Source organism: Tenrec ecaudatus, chromosome 15, assembly GCF_050624435.1.
Source record: "Tenrec ecaudatus isolate mTenEca1 chromosome 15, mTenEca1.hap1, whole genome shotgun sequence".
Lineage (NCBI taxonomy): Eukaryota > Metazoa > Chordata > Mammalia > Afrosoricida > Tenrecidae > Tenrec > Tenrec ecaudatus.
The window spans coordinates 6445130-6462785 of record NC_134544.1 but is presented as its reverse complement, the minus strand read 5'-3'; positions in this window follow the sequence as shown (position 1 = coordinate 6462785).

The window sequence follows — 17656 nt, the reverse complement described above, 5'->3', positions numbered from 1 at the left end:
GGCTTTAGTCACATGTCTGGCACTTTTACTTACTTTAGTTGCTTTCTCAGAACCAATGTCACAGGTATTTCTAATACCATTGGGGTTACTCAAGGTGAACAGGTCAGCTTTTCAGCAGAACTTCCAGATGAACAGACTACTGAAAAGAAATAAACAGTTACTTCTGAGGAATTACCAGTAGCCACTTGACCTAATGAATGACAGCAGGACATTGTTAGATACTGAAAACATCATAAAAAGAAGTGGAACATGGTCAGCTAGTGCTGGAAGAGAATTATCTCATTATCTATTAAATAAATGAAAATAAAACTAAAATGAGGTGCTATTTCACCCCTGAAAACATAATACTGGCCAAAAATGAGGAGAAGCAAAGAGTTATGTTTGTGGGGAGATTGGAAGACTTATACGTTGCTGGTGGTGCTGTAAGAAGTACAACCACAGTGGGAAATGGTGAAATGCTTCCTTAAAAAGCTAGAATTAGAAATAATAAATGCCATAAAACACAGAAATTCGACACAAAGGTATCAATTGAAGATAAACAAGACCAGTGGCATGAATAGGATATACACACCCATCCACGTTCATCCATAGATTCCCTTGACTCTAATCTTCACAATAGGAGAATGCCAAGTCTTTCTGCTGCCACGCTTCTGAGTGGATCTGAAGCAACAATCCTAATTGGAAGCATTTGTGCCCCACCAACCCCCCAGGTAACTCTCTGATGTCACTCCTCTTAACGTCATACAAATCATTTGCAACATTAAATATCAAAAATAAAGCTTCTAACAAATACTGTAAGGTTGGAGATGATTTCATTTTGCAGCTGTGATAGTTAGGTTTATTGTGACAACCTGGTCAGTAGGATTAATCAGGTCGCAGTTTGATTGGAAAATAGATAAATGGTTCTGCAAAGCCCGCCACCCACCCCCCCACCCCCTCTTGCTATCTGGTGATTACAGCGTGCTGCTGCTTTAGCTAGTTCTCTGCCTCAACCTGTGAGTTACACTACCTGTGGGCCAAGCCAGCCTATGGATTGTGTCACTAGAGCTTGAGGCTCCTTCACGAACTGCTTCACCACACTGCTGGTGCATACATTGCTTGAGCTTGAGGCTGGTGGATCCTGTTTCCTTGCGTTATGTATCCCATCCCGGCCAGTTTCACTAAGCTACCAAGCTACTAACTATCTGTGACCCACCCTGCTCTCTGCTGCACGTGAGAAGACTCTGCTTGCCTTGCCTGAGGAAGGACCCCGCTTGCTGCATCCTTGACCTTGGACCCAGTAGCCCATGTGAGTTGAGGGACTTCCAGTATATTAACTACTCCATGGAAGTGAGTTGAACTGAACCTTCTGTACTGCTGTGTGGACTAATTAGCTATTATATTCCCTCTCACTGTATAAATCTATCTATCTATCTATCTATCTATCTATCTATCTATCTATCTATCTATCTATCTATCTATCACCATCATGCATTCTCCAGAGAACACTGCCTAACACAATAGATATAGAAACCAAATCCAGAGGGAAGCAAATTATCCAGCCTACACATAGTGCTTATCCCTTGGGGACTGGCTCTAAAATTAAAGCTCCATAAAATGGTCACTAAGGTTTTCAAACTTAAATGGACCACAAATGTATTTTTTACATATTTCTAATATAATGGAAAATTTTATTTTCTGTGTCCACTAGAGTTGGCTTTGGCATGAGTACTGAGAACATCCTTGTACACCTTATTCTCTGGTGTGTGGTGCCAGAGGAATGGATTGTTTGTGCATTGTAGCCCGTGATGGCTCTTTCATCTCTCACTTTCCTAATGGTGCTACCAAAGTTGTGGAAGATGCAAACATTGGCTAACAGTCATAAGTATAAATGTTTTTTGAGAATATTATGGTTTCCCTTTTTGTTGTTGCTATGTTAATTAATCACTAGGAGAGAAGATCATTTTGATTGGCCTTTTTCTTAATTTGTATAACTACAACCTTTACCTATGCATGTGTCTAATTTCACGATGTGAATTTATAATTATAGAAAGGTGAAACATTAGATAACACAGAACAGAGGAAGAAGAAATAAAGATATTTAGGAAGGCAGCCTATATGAAACTTAATCTGCTGTTTGAGCCACAAGGATCTAGGGAAAAATGATTTACAAAATTATTCAATATCTTCATATCACTCTTACCTGTGCTTACTGGCATTTAAGGGTTAAAAGGAACACATCTCAAAAAGAAAATTCTCCTAAAAAACAACATGTGTTTGGGTTTTCAAGGAGCCTAGGGAAAATTCCTGCTAATGGGCATTTAGTGGGAAAGCAGGTGTGAAAAATACTCAAGGGATTGAGTGTCAACATGTGGAAATCTCTGAGTCCTTGTAATTATACAGCCTCTCCCTTTGGGCTCCCTTTATTTATTTGTCGGCTGGTGGTTGCCTGAACTTTTAAAATTAAAATTTTGATGAAAAGAAAGTTCCTGCCTTAAAATTGTAGTTTGCAATCCAACGAAGGACTCCAGAGGGCGTTTTTAAGGTTTTATGGAGATAATTTTAAAAATCTGTTTTATTTTTATTGTACATTCTCCTTTCCTGTTTCCTCTGGTTAGGAGAAAATTAATTTAGAAAATAAAAGTAAGTGGCCCCCAATGCCTCCCAAATTGTTTTCATTGTACTTTATACAAATTAAATCTTAGAAGCTTCAAGATATTGGAGGTTTAGTGGTGTTTAAAGACTAGTGAGGAATGAAAATATTCATTTAATTTTCCCTTTAAAAGCACTTCAGGCCCTCATTGGTTGCTGTTTACAGGTATGGAGCCACCTATGTAGTGATGGGCCACTCACTGGTCAGATTTTCTTCCTAGGGTGCCTTTCCTACTGGTCTGATGCCAAAGCTATTTCAAACATCAGCAGGATCATCCATGATCAATTGTTTTCCATTGAGCTGACAGACTATAAGCAGACCAAGAAGAAGGAGTTGGCTGTCCATCTCTGAGTGATTGTTAGTCCCAGTTTGGTGCATGGAATCAGTTCTGACTCTAAGTGATGCTATGTATGATAGAACTAAACACTGCCTAGTCCTGCCCCATATTCACAATTGTAGTTATGTTTGAGCCGCTACTGCAGTCACCATGTCAACCCATTTGTTTAGAGAATTCCTCTTTTCACGGTCCCTCTACTTTACCAAGACTAACCTCTTCTCCAGGGAGACGTCTCTCTTGACAACATGTCCAAAGTATCTGAGTGAGACAGTTAATGTTTATTGCACCAACCTGGCCAATAAGCACACGTAGGGGTAATTGAAGGGTGGAGAGATAAACGGCTGTGAGCCTTACCTTTCCAGTTCTTGGGTCTCTTGGTTTGTGATGGTCAGACCAGGGTGCAACTGCCTTAGCCATTCTCCTTCTTTGGCTGACAAAGCTCACTTCCTGCAAGACATCCTCTAGGAGAAGCCATATGGACCTACCCTGATGCAGCCTGACTGCTGGAGCAGCCATATGGAGACCCCTGCCAATGCTGAGACGCTTACATGCTCACTTATTTGACTTTCCTCCTAGTGTTGGCATCACTGTGTGTGTTTCATAAGATGGAGGTGGACTTTGTGGATTGGTGTCAGACATATGGGTTAATGTTGGACTTGTGGGCTTGGGCAGCACTGGATTGGGATGTTTTCTTTATGTGCACTTTCCCTTTATATAAAACTCTCTCTTATTCATATGAGTTTCTGTGGATTTGATTGTCTAAAGAACCCAGACTAACACGCTAAGATCAAGTCTTTCCACCCTTTTTTCTAAGGGGCACTCTGGCTGAACATCTTGCAGCAATGTTTTATAATCCACAGTACTTTCAATATTCCTCACCAATAGCATAATTCAAATGCAGTGATTCTCCTTCAATAGTCAGATTTAATGTCCATCATTCACATGCATGTGAGGGAACTAAAAATACAAAAGGTTGAAGTTGCCCCAAATTTCAAATTTGCTGGGATCTACAATCAATGCTCATGGCCAAAAGATTGAAGAACACATTGCATTGTGTAAATCTACTGCAAAAGACTTCCTTAAAGTAGTCTTAAAGTGAATATTTTAACCTCTTTAAGCAGGAAGGTGACTTGTAAACAAATATATGCTTTTTCTTAGCCATGGTATGTTCCATTGACTTGTATGCATGTGACAGTTGGACACTGAATAAGGAAGAACTAAGAAGAATCAATGCGTTTGAATCATGGTGCTGGCACAGATAATTGAAAGTACTATGACCTGTCAAAAGATGAACAAATCTGTCTTGGAATAAATATAGCCAAAATGTTCCTTAGAAACAAAGATGGCAAGACTTCATCTCAGCTATTTTGGTTATTTTATGAGGGGAAATCCATCAATGGAGAGGAACCTCGTGCTTAGTTAAGTGGAGGATTCTAAGCAAGATGCACTGACACCGTGGCTGCAATGATGTGCTCAAACTCAGGAAGAATTCTGAGGCTGGAGGAAGGATGGACAGTGCTTCTACCTGTTGGCTATGAGTCAGAACCAAATTGATGGCGTGTATCAACATCAACAATACATTTTTATTTTGTATTCATGTATGCATATGAATATAAAATATAGAAATGTTATTAAATGACAATGCAACTTAAATTAGGGCAAAAATGTATGAATGGGTTCACAAGTATGGGCAGTTAAACAGATGTTGGGCAGATGTTTAAATGAGTTTAAACCCAGAAAATCAATCAATAAATACATATATACTGTTGACAGAGGATTCTGCATATGTATCTATGTGTGCTACAAAATTATTTGTATCAAGAAAGCAAAGTTATATAAAAATTTGTTCACCAAAACCAAACACTGTGCATGGCTGAATCCCTGGGCTTGGGACCTCCAGCTTAGAGCACCAAGGATTCATCAAAGTCAATTGGTAGGGCATGGTCCACAGAGTCTATGCTCTATTTTCCACCTGCCCGAGTAAGCCTGGGGTCTTAAACCACTCTCAGAAACTTTTTACTTTGCATTATTGGCTTCTTCTCATTTGTAGTAAAATATTCTGGCAATATAGACTTTGATACACAAATATATTTTTTCCTGCTCACACTGTCTGATAAGCACTGAGAAGCTGAACTAAAGGCTAGGGGTTCCAACTCACCAGCCATTCTTTGGTAGAAAGATGAGGCTATCTACTTCTAGCATGATGCAGAGCCTCAGAACTCCTATATGGAATTGCTAGGATTCTGAGCAGACTAATGGCAGTGGAAATCTGTACGTGAAGTATACAGAAAGCAATGTGAAATGGATCATAGCCCTAAAAGAAATATCAAATATGATAAATATCCTTTGTGAAAACATAAGACTAGGACTAGGCAAGAAATTAACAGATTGCTTATATTTTAAAGGCAATAAAATGGTCTTGGATGACATCTTTGTAAAATCATATCTGATTGAAAACACAAATTCTTAATATATGAAAACACTGTTAAAATATCAATTCAATTCAAATGGGGAAATATTTGAACAAGCATATGATCTCAGAAGTTATTTGGATGGAGAACAAGCCCAGTCCAGCGTGTTCATCATTGAGATGCATCCAGAGGATTCATATTGATTCACAATGAGGCATTACTACCTAACTCCATTTGATCAGCTCCTAGTGACGGGATAGGATAGAGTACCTTCCAGGGAAGTTTCCTGGATTGTCATCTTCATGTGGAGAAGTTGGGTAGGCTTGAACCAGTAACCTCTTGGTGAGCAGCTAAGCCCTACTTAGCCGCCTATTGTGGCATCAGGCATCCTTTCATAGCTACTAGAAGGGCTAATATTAAATTAACCAGTGTGACAATGTCACACTATTTATGTATAAAATGTGACAATGCCAGCTGTTTAAAAGTATCCAGAGCCGCTCAGAGTGTCATCCCTGGGTGAGTGGGGATGACATGCTCTCTGCCATGCTGGGGAACAGCTTGATAGTTTGTTAGAGACAGAAATAAAACAAACTCATGGACCCCTGCATTCCTACTGCTAGGCATTTACCCAAGAGAAATATAAAGTGTACCTACCCAGCTACCTGCACTGGATCAGTCATAGGCATTTTATTCACATGTGCCAAAATTAAACCAAGACACACAAGATATTCATCAAATCAGGCATGGAATCAGAAAAAGGAGTGTCTACCAGCCAGTAAGATGGACTGGACTATTGATGTCTGAAGCCATGCAGATGGATCTCAGAAATATACTGCTGTGGGAACCAAGTCAGCCTCAGATAGCTACAGGTGTGGGTATCTGTCGAAGAAGGAACTGTGGATATAGAGCTCTGAGTAGTAGATTTCAGGACTTAGGGTGGCATCCTGATCAAAGTGGCCAAGAGGAGAACTTTTGGATTCGTTGAAATAATTTCTATCTGCATTTTGTGGGGTAACTGTTCTATTTTCTAAACTCACCAAGCTTCATTCACAAAAGTGAAGTTTGCTATGTGTAAATTAAATCTGATTATAACTGAAAATGGTCTTATCTAAAAACACATATCCATAATTTTAGAAGTGATGTAGATAATTAGTGAATCAATTCTCTTGAGCGGAGTGCTTCATTAAATTCCTCCTCTTTGTTTGCGGGTATGTCCCATGTCTATTACATCTTTCTAATGGATAATGTAGGATTGGCTCTCTTCGTTTCCCCTAAAATGAAAAAATAGCATGCTGAATGCAGGCTTATGTCTGGCCTGGAAACAAAGCCCCTGCTTTTCTTATCTAAAAGAACTCAGCCAGCGCCTCCAGTCTTCTCTCCATTGGTGACTGACTTCAATGTCCGTTCCTGTCCGCAGTGGGCAGGAGCTAGAGAGACCGCAGGGGACTCCCTGCAAGCTCTAACAGCTGGATATTCTGAAACCTCACCTCTGAGGCCTGTCGTTGTCATGGCTACTGGCAGGTCCAGATTTGAGTTCAGGACTACTTCAAAACAGTCACATAACTTCAAAATAAGGCTGATCTTCATAGTCTTTATGTAAGAGGATATGACAGTTTTCCTTCGTTGATTCAAATTAGGTAGAATAAATAATCATAAGCACAGTATAACATTGTTTGTTTGTTTGACATGAACTAATCTGTATGCCACTAAAGAATGCAAATTCACCTTCCTTTCACTTTTTGTCCTCTTATAGCCACTCAGATCAATGTTTAGATCTGATGGTCAAGGAATTCGGAGGATTCTTAAAGCTGTTATTCTTCTTTCTCTCTTTTTAAAAATAACTTTATTATTTTATATGGTTTTTAATGATACATATGTGCATATATAGACTTTATAACATTTTGTGTTATCTAAAGACACGTTTTCTTGTATTCTTAAAGAGAAAATGAACTGTGGTCAAATGAATATAAAAAACTGGTTAATTTATATGGTTAGACAACTACACACAGTGACTAATAATGGGCTTAAAATCTGAATCAGTGATCTTTGTGCACATCGTTCAAATGGACAAATGAATATCATAATAACTAATCTGGAGAACATATTTGGGACTCAATATCTCTTCATATTCTGGAGTTGTGAATAAAGACTGCAAAAAGGACATGTAAAAATGGATCAAGTGACAACAATATGGAATATCAAAAAACATACCAACTTCTAGTTTGAATGCACCTTACTCAGTATTTATAGAATGATTATATATATGTGCATATATTAAATACTTATTTCAATATATACATACACATACAATTTTATTTCAATGTCTCAGAGCTATTACGCTATATAACACATTTAAGGAGTAGAGGGGAAGTTTAAAAATGTATTAGTTTTAAGAGATTGTGGCACATTGGTTTTCTTCCACATTAAATCTGTGTGTTAGTCTGGCTAAACTAGAGAAATTCATAAGATACTCATATGTATATAGGAAAAATCTTTATATACAAGGGAAGGCGGATATTGAGAAAACATCCCAGTCCAGTCCAGATCAAGTCCATAATTCCGATATTAGCCCATATGTCTCATATCAATCGAGAAAGTCCTCTTCAGACTCATGACACATGCAATGACACCAAATTCAGGGCAATCCCAAGCCATTGGTTGCAAAGTTTTGTGGATCCAGTGGTGGTGGGAGCATCTCAGTGCTAGCAGGGGTCTCCACATGGCTCCTCTAATTCCTTGGGCATTGGGTCTATCAGCATAGTGCCATGTGTCTTGTCAGTAGGGAATCTCTCAGGGAGTGAGTAGAGAGAGTGTGTGTCTCCCACCTCCAAGGAGGAAACACAGGACTTTCCATAATCCTCAGGGAAAACCCGCGCCCACACAGAGGTTTCATTGGACTAGACTCTACCTCTTCACTCGCAATCCTCTCAAATTGACATCAGATTATATAATTACCATAACCTGAGTCTAGTTCCTGGATTATGATGTATTCAAGTTAAGATGAGCCTCATTTAAGGCATCTGTTATTTTACTATACCTTATATAGAGTATGGTAATATGAGGGTATATACAAAAGTTGTGGGAATTCTTGGTGAAATTCCAACTATGGCTATGCCTCCCCTTGGGGAGGAGCAGGCATACTCGAATGACTCGGAGTGGTTGCAAAAGCAGATACCTATATTTAGCCTGTAAATGGGCAAGCTAGGATGTAAATGAGAAAGCCTTGACTGACTACCAGCTGAGCAGTTGGTGGTTGATGCCCTCTCATAACTATTTGCCTAAGACCGGCCTGGGGACATGCTCCCACAGAGTCCCAGCCTGGGGAAACTAGAGTGTCTTTCTCCTGTGAACACACAGGGTCACCATGAGTTTGAATCTACTCCATGGCATGGGCAACAACCATGTTCCTTGTGAGTTAACATTCTCTTATTGCAATGTTGGGAAAGGTTTCCTGCCTCCATGTCTTCCCTATAAAAACCTGGCCTGGATGTTCATTTCACCACCAATTCCCATCACCCATGAATCTAAATACCTGCCCAAAGAGGCATAGGTTTTGGGTTGTTGGTAGGTGAGATCATCTTGGTTTCAATTCACATCAAACGTCTTATTCAAGCGAATGAAGCATTGCTTTGATTGATCCCATTACTTCAGCTGGCCTGTCAATCCATCTTGTTGAGAGGTTTCAGGCAAGTAGGAAAAACACATGAAAGCACTGACCAGCTACAACACACTTGTGCAGAGAATATTGAAGTGTACTTTTTAATCTGCTGCCCCATTTTAAAATAACACTTTCTACCACTAAGCCATCAGTGGAGTTCTTAGAAGAGCTGACCAACATTCTCTTAGAAGCAGACTTTCCCAACAGTTTCTATGAGCACATAGAATGCTCCCTCTTTCACACGGGATGGATGTGCACAGGAGGTTAGGTAAACCCTGCCTCTTTCAGATGGGTGGGAGGACAGAGCCTTCTAACGAAAAAACATGATGAATTCATCAATACCAAATTAGAGTTCTAAAAGCGAGGGGATGTGTCCATTTGTGTATGATACTTAATGCAAACACAACTACGTCCGTGATACACTCGTTTCACTATGTCATTTACATAACAAATACCTGGCCTTTGGGTATATTATAAATCGCAAATATTAAATATTCCAAATATTAGGGTATTATATATTTCTAACCATAGATATTTACTGTCTCTTGGTCCCAAGATATACAAATGTGAGCACTGGGAAAAACTGTCAACATCATATTTAGTGACAAATGATTCTTCTTACTCAATCCCATCATACGCTAAGAGCACCGAGTTAATACTCATATACAAAAGGCACACAGTTCCCCCAGAACCCCTGTTACATGTACATTTAAAGCCTCACCATTGCCACATTACGTTTTCATCCATTGACATTAACAAAATGGTAGTCAACTCCCCTTTTATATTCCTCCTGAAGTTTACCTCAAATCCTTACCCTCATGCAGAGAAAAAGCTACAGTCTGTGCACAAAAGTGACTCTTCTTCAACCTGTTAAAAAAGATAAGAGCTCAGTATAGAGAAAATTATGATAGAAAAAATGGGGAAAGTGCCCTTCATGTAGTATACCCCACTACTTATTGCAATCCATCAGTCTGTCATTCTGGATGTCAAGCAAATCGAACGTAGTGACCAAAGACTCGCACCCACAGCTCTTCATAGGGCAAGATTTTCCTCAGCCACTAAGATTATGTTGCATTTTTCAGCCTTGTTCAATATCTTAAGATGTAGGCTGTGTGTTAATTAAAAACACACATGGCAGAGAATATAAGAAAATACCAGGCCAATTTAATAAGAATAAAGTTAAGGAATTACATTTCAGCCTAATGATATCACATACTCCAAATTCCCTCTAAGAACCGTTTGATGCCCTAATTAACTGGTCTTTAGTGGCATCAATCCCCTGCCGGCTTTAATCATTGCCCAAACCTACAGCACACGGGACAATAATGACTCTCTGAGCTACATAAATTACCTCAGCATTCTCCTCTTCAGGTACAGGCTGTGAAAGGCACTTAACAGCCATTTTCTTGCTACACCCCAGAGAACAAAAGGAGGAGGGTTCTGAAGTCCAGAATCGGAATGCAGGGTCTGGTAATTACCAAGGGATTTTTGTACTATCTAAATTGAGTGAATTAAATTTAAGGCTTACGATCCGCATTTTATACATGTAGAAGCAACATTATGACCAAAAGGGAGAAATTCTGATGGACAATAACCACTCAATTCAAAGAGAAAAGAAAAATTAGGAGAATGCCTTATATTTTAAACTGTCTCCAAAAAAGGAGAAGAAAAATAGTATCATACAGGACGGGAATCACTCGGATCCCTCATGAAGGAGGTAAGTAGCCCCTGCTCTGCAGTGGTTAAGAGTCAGACTGACAACGAAGTCCACATGGAAAAAGCACACCAGCCTGTGAGATTGTCAGGCATTGAAGGGATCACATATCAGCCATCAAAGACAAAAAAAACACACCAAAAAACCCATAGCATTGTGAATGAGGGGGAGTGCAGAGTGGGGATGCAGGGCCCATCTGTGGGCAGTTGGTCATCCTATTACAGAAGGGTTGTGGGGAGGAGGCAAGCCAGTGAGGGTGCAGTGTAGCAGTGAAGAAACATACAATTTTACTCTCATTCTTAAATGCTTCCTCCTCCCCACCCCCTACTATCATGATCCCAACTCTACCTTACAAATCCAACTGGACCGGAGGATGAACACTGGTACAGATAGGAACTGGAAACACAGGGAATCCAGGACAGAGGAACCACTCAGGATTCCATGGTGAGAGTGGCGATACTGGGAGGGTGGAGGGAAGGTGAGGGAGAAAGGGGGAACAGATTACAAGGATCTACATATAACCTCCTCCCTGGGGCATGGGGAGTGGAGAAGTGGGTGAAGCGAGACGTTGGAGAATGTAAGATATGACAAAATAATAATAATTTATAATTTATCAAGAGTTCATGGGGGAGAGGGGAGTTGAGAGGGAGGGACAAAATGATGAGCTGATACCCAGGGCTCAAGTAGAAAGCAAATGTTTTGAGAATGATGAGGGAAACAAATGTACAAAAGAGCTTGACACAATGGCTATATGTGTGGATTGTGGTAAGAGTTGTACAATCACTCCCAAAATTATTTAATTATTAAAAATTAAAGTCAGACTGATAAACTGACAGGTCGACTGTTTGAACCCACCAGCTACTCTGTAGGAGAGAGATATGGCAGGCTGCTACCCTAGACTTTCACAACCCAAATCAAACCCATTTCCATTAAGTGATATCTGAGTCCCAGAAAAGTTATAGGATTTCTGAGATTTTTTAAAACTCTTTCTGTGAATGGACCATCATCTTTCTCCCAGTGATCATCAGGCAGGTTTGAACCACTAACCTGGCAGTTAGCTAGCTGCCCAATGCTTCCCCACAGTGCCTCCAGGGATGCTGTCCGGAAAGATGACAGACTTGAAAACCTTAGGGTGAAGTTTTACTTCATCCTATAGGCTTAGAGGGAATTCTCATCTCAGATTTTCATAATGTTTTCTTTGCTTTGCTTTCTAAGGTTGGTCTTCTCACTGCTTCATCACCAATACGGAGCTTTCATCATGGAAAATATTTGGATGACTTGAGGAATTTGACGCTTGCTCATTCAGCGAGTTACTTTGCTGTCATAAGAGCCATGAGTCATCTTTAGGAGAAGAAGCCCTTAGTGATACTTCTTCGTGTGCTATTACCTCGTGCCAGGGAATTGATTCCAAATCCTAGACACTTTATCAAACAGAGGAGAAATGCTTCCAAGGACTTTTGGCATTGAAATCTATATTGTAAGCAGCCCTAGTGGTGCACCGCTTCAGTATTTGCCTGTGAATTAAAAGACAAAAGTTCGATCCCACTATTGGCACTAAAGAAAAAGGTTAGATGTGGTAGTCTGCCTCCTCATAGATTGTCATTACCTCTTTGGATTTGGTTCTGACTCACAGGTCAACAGAAGGAAATACTACCTGGGTCTGTGCCATCCTCACAATTGTTCTGTCATTTGAGTCATCATTATACAATTATTATACACCGCGACAGTCTATCTTATTGAGGGTATTTTTTGTTTTTGCTGCCCTTCCACTTTAGCAAGCATGATGTCCTTTATCAGGGATTGGTCTCTCCTGATAACTTGTCAAAAGTACTTGAGACAAATTCTCCCTGTTCTGGCTTCTAAGGAGTATTCTGGGGATACTTCCTCCAAGACAAATCTGTTTTTCCTTTGGTCGGTTCCTGTTTTTAACAATTTATTGGGGCTCATACAATTCTTTTCACAGTTCATACATATACATACATCAATTGTATAAAGCACATCTGTACAGTCTTTGCCTAATCATTTTTTTCTCTTTTCTTCTTTTACATTTTATTAGGGACTCATACAACTCTTATCACCATCCATACGTATACATACATCAATTGTATAAAGCACATCCATACATTCCCTGCCCCAATCATTCTCAAGGCATTTGCTTTCCACTTAAGCCCCTTGCATCAGGTCCTCTTTTTTTTTTCCCTCCCTTCCCATTCCCTCCTCCCTCATGTGCCCTTGGTAATTTATACATCGTTATTTTGTCATATCTTGCCCTATCCGGAGTCTCCCTTCCCCCCTTCTCTGCTGTCCCTCTCCCAGGGAAGAGGTCACATGTGGATCCTTGTAATCAGTTCCCCCTTTCCAACCCACTCACCCTCCAGTCTCCCAGCATCGTCCCTCACACCCTTGGTCCTGAAGGTATCATCCACCCTGGATTCCCTGTACCTCCAGCCCTCATATGTACCAGTGTACAGCCTCTGTCCTATCCAGCCCTGCAAGGTAGAATTCGGATCATGGTAGTTGGGGGGAGGAAACATCCAGGATCTGGGGGAAAGCTGTGTTCTTCATCGATACTACCTCACACCCTAATTAACCCATCTCCTCTCCTAAACCCCTATATGAGGGGATCTCCATTGGCCGACACTTGGGCCTTGGGTCTCCACTCTGCACTTCCCCCTTCATTTAATATGGTATATATATACATATACACATATATACACATACATACACACACTTATATATATATATATTTTGCATGATGCCTTATACCTGGTCCCTTGGCACCTCGTGATCGCACTGGCCGGTGTGCTTCTTCCATGTGGGCTTTTTTGCTTCTGAGCTAGATGGCCGCTTGTTCACCTTCAAGCCTTTAAGACCCCAGACACTATCTCTTTTGATAGCCAGGCACCATCAGCTTTCTTCACCACATTTGCTTATGCACCCATTTGTCTTCAGCGATCCTATCATGGAGGTGTGCAGTCAATGATATGATGATTTTTTGTTCTTTGATGCCTGGTAACTGATCCCTTTGGGACCACTCGATCACACAGGCTGGTGTGTTCTTCCATGTGGACTTTGTTGCTTCTGAGCTAGATGGCCGCTTGTTTATCTTCAAGCCTTTAAGACCCCAGTCACTATCTCTTTTGATAGCCGGGCACCATCAGCTTTCTTCACCACATTTACTTGTTCACCCACTTTGGCTCCAGCCCTTGTGTCGGGACAGTGAGCATCATAGAGTTCCAATTTAATAAAAGAAGGTATTCATGCATTGAGGGAGTGTTTGAGTAGAGGCCCAAGGTCCTTCCGCCACCTTAATACTTGACCTATAAATATAGACACATAGATCTATTTCCCCATCCTCCTATATATATTTGCATGTACATGTCTTTGTCTAGACCTCCATGAATGCCCTTTGACTCCTAGCTCTTTCCTCCATCTCCCTTGACTTTCCTCCTGCCCTACTAGCATGCTTCATCGCCACCTGGGCTAGAGTATACCTCTTCTCTAAGCAACCTTACCCTTGATCATTTCCCACCATGCCTGCCACTCCCCCTTCTCTACCATTTGGGGTCCCATGTTTTTCCCTTGTCCCTGGGTTTGTTAACACCACTTCCTTACCCCCCCAACCCCCCCACCCCAAGTCCCCCCGGACCTGTCGGTCCCGTTGTTTTAATATTCTTCACCAACACCCTAGTTCATATGCATCAATGTTTTCCAATCTTCCTTAGCCAATAACCAACATTTACATGCATATGAGGTGATTGAAAATACCATAGCTTGGATCAGGTACATCTTAGCCCTCAAAGTAACATCCTTGAATTTGAAAACTTTAAAGACATCTTGGAAGCAGATTTACTCAATGGGATGCTTCAGTTGATATCTTAACTGTTACTTCCATGAGCACTGATTGTGGATCTATGTAAGATGAAATCCTTGACAAGAATTTTGGTTTTCCTTACATTAAGTGGCCATCCACAGTGCGGGCTGTGATCCTTCATCTGTATTGGCAAGTGCTTTAAGTCGACCTCACTTTCTGCAAGCAAAGTGTATCAACTGCATATTGAAAGTTGTTAATAAGTCACTCTCCAATCCTGATACCACATTCTTATTCATGTAATCTAGTTTCTTTGATGATGTGTTCAGCGTATATGTTTAATATGCATTGTGATATGATAAACCCTAACACACCTTTCCTGGTTTTAAACCTTGAAAATTTCCTTTGTTCTCTTTGAATAATTTCATCTTGATCCATGGGCAAGTTCTGCATAACAAAATTAAGTGTTCTGGGATCCCCATTCTTCTCAAGACAATCCATAGTTTGCTATTACCCACAGAGTTAAATGTCTTTTCATAGTCAATGAAACACAAATTAACACCTTTCTAGTATTCTCTGCTTTCAGCCCAGTTCCATCTGATATCAGAAATGATGGTTTTTGTTCCATGTCCTCTTATGAATCTGGTCTGACCTTCCAACAGGACCTAACAATGAACAGCCACAACTGCTGTTGGATGATTTTCAGCAAAAGTTTACCTGCATGCGATATAAATTAGATTGTTTGATTTTAGCATTTTATTTGATCTCCTTTCCTTGAAACAAGTGCTTATATTTACCTATTCCAGTCAGTTGACCAGGTAGCTGGCCCTCAAATATCTTGACATATACAACTGGGTTCTTTAATTGCTTCATCAGCTTGTTGAAATGGCTCCGTCCGTATGCCATTCATTCCTGGATCCTTGTTTTGGAATAATTCTTTCAGTGCACTGTGGAGTTTTTTCAGTACCATTATCTTTTGCTCATACGTTATCTCTTGAAATGGTGGAATGCCAACCAGTTATTTTTGGTTTTCGGTGACTGTGTCTTTACATCTTTTTCCAACTTCTTTGGCTGTTTTCTGCATTATTCAAACCTTTGTCTATAGAATCCTTATACTGTAACTTGAGTCTTGAATTTTTTCTTGAGTTCTTTCAGTTCACTTATGCTGAGTGTATTCTTCCTTTTGGGTATGTTAACTCTAGGTTTTTGCACATTTTATTCTAATATTTTACTTTTCTTCTTGATCTCCCTTTGCAATTTTCTGTTCAGCTTTTTGACGTCATAATTTCATGGACCTACCTTAGCTGATCTCTGATTCAGAGCAAATTTCCAAGTCTCTTTATCAGAAGACACTCTTCGTTTGTTTCTACATTACCTTTTCAATGAGCATTACCTCCTTTATGCATGTTGTTCTTAATATATCCTACAACACATTACATTTCCTGTAATTTGGGTTTAATGTATCAAACCTGTTCTTGAGATGTGATGAAAATTTGGGTGAAATGTGATATACTCAAGGTCATACTTTAGCTCTCATAGACTTGCTTTCATTTTCTTCATCTTTTAAAATTGTTATTAAATCATCTTATTGGGGCTCATACAACTCTTACCACAATCCATAAATACATCAATTGTGTAAAGCACACTTATCACTTATACATTCGTTGCACTCATCATTCTCAAAATTTGCTTTCTGCTTGGGTTCCTGGAATCAGCTCCTCCGTTTTCCTTTTCCCCTCCCACTCCCTTCCCCTTCCCTCATGAGCCCTTAATTATTTAGAAATTATTTTTTATCTTATCTTACACTGCCTGGCCTCTCCATTCACCCACTTTTCTGTTGCCCACACCCCAGAGAGGAGGTTATATAGAGATCCTTGTGATCGTTCTTCCTTTCTATTCCCCCTTCCCTCCTTCTATCGCCACTCTCACAACTGGTCCTGAGGGGTTCCTCTGCCCTGGATTCCCTGTGTTTCCAGTTGCTATCTGTACCACTGTGCATTCTCTGGTCTAACCAGGTTTTCAAGGTATAATTAGGATCATGATAGTTGGTGGGAGGAAGAGTTTAAGAACTAGAGGAAGGTTGTGAGTTTCATTATTGCTACACTGAACCCTGAGTGACACATCTCCTTCCCACTACATCTCTGCAATGGATGTCCGGTTGTGTACAGATGGGCATTGGGTCCCCATCACGCGCTCCCTTAATTCATGACGATATGATTTCACCCCCTTCTTTTGGTGCTTGAAACCTGGTCCCCTCGGCCCTTCATGGTAACACATGTTGGTGTGCTGCTTCCATGTGAACTTTGTTGCTTCTGGGCTAGATGGCCGCTTGTTTACTTTCAAGCTTTTAAGACCCCAAATGCTATATCTCTCGATAGCCAGGCACCATCAGCCTTCTTCATCACACTTACTTATGCACACATTCGTCTTCAGCGTTTATGTGGGGAAGGTGGTCACACAATGATGGTTTTCATTCTTTGGTGTCTGCTACCTTCAAAACCTCATGTTCACAGAGGCTTGTGTGCTTCTTCTCTGTGGGCTTTGTTGCTTCTGAGCTAGGTGGCCGCTTGTTTGCCTTCAAGTCTTTCAATAGCCTGGTACCATCAGCCTTTTCATCACGTTTGCTTAGGCACACTTCTGTCTTCAGCGATCATGTTGGGAAGGTGGGTATCATGAAATGACCATTTAGCTGAGCAGGGTGCTCTTGTGTTAAGGGAATGAGTAAGAGGAGGCCCAGTGTCCACCTGCTACCCTACTACTAAACCTATAAATATATGCAAAGAGGTCTAATTCCCCCATAATCACAAATATGTTTACATATGTATATGTCTGTATTTAGGCTTCTCTGTATGCCCTTTGCCTCCTACTCCTTCCCTCCATTTCCTTATGCTTTCCTCCTGTCCCACTACCATGTTCAGCCTTCATTCTGGTTACAGTAATTCCTCTCGGTGATCTTGCCCGTGATCACTATCCTACCAGTCCTCCAATCACCTCCCTGCCACCAGTTTTGAATCACTTGTTATTCCCTCGTCACTGGGTTGGCCAACACCTCCTCCCATCCCCTACCTCCTACACTCTCATGTCCCTCCGGGA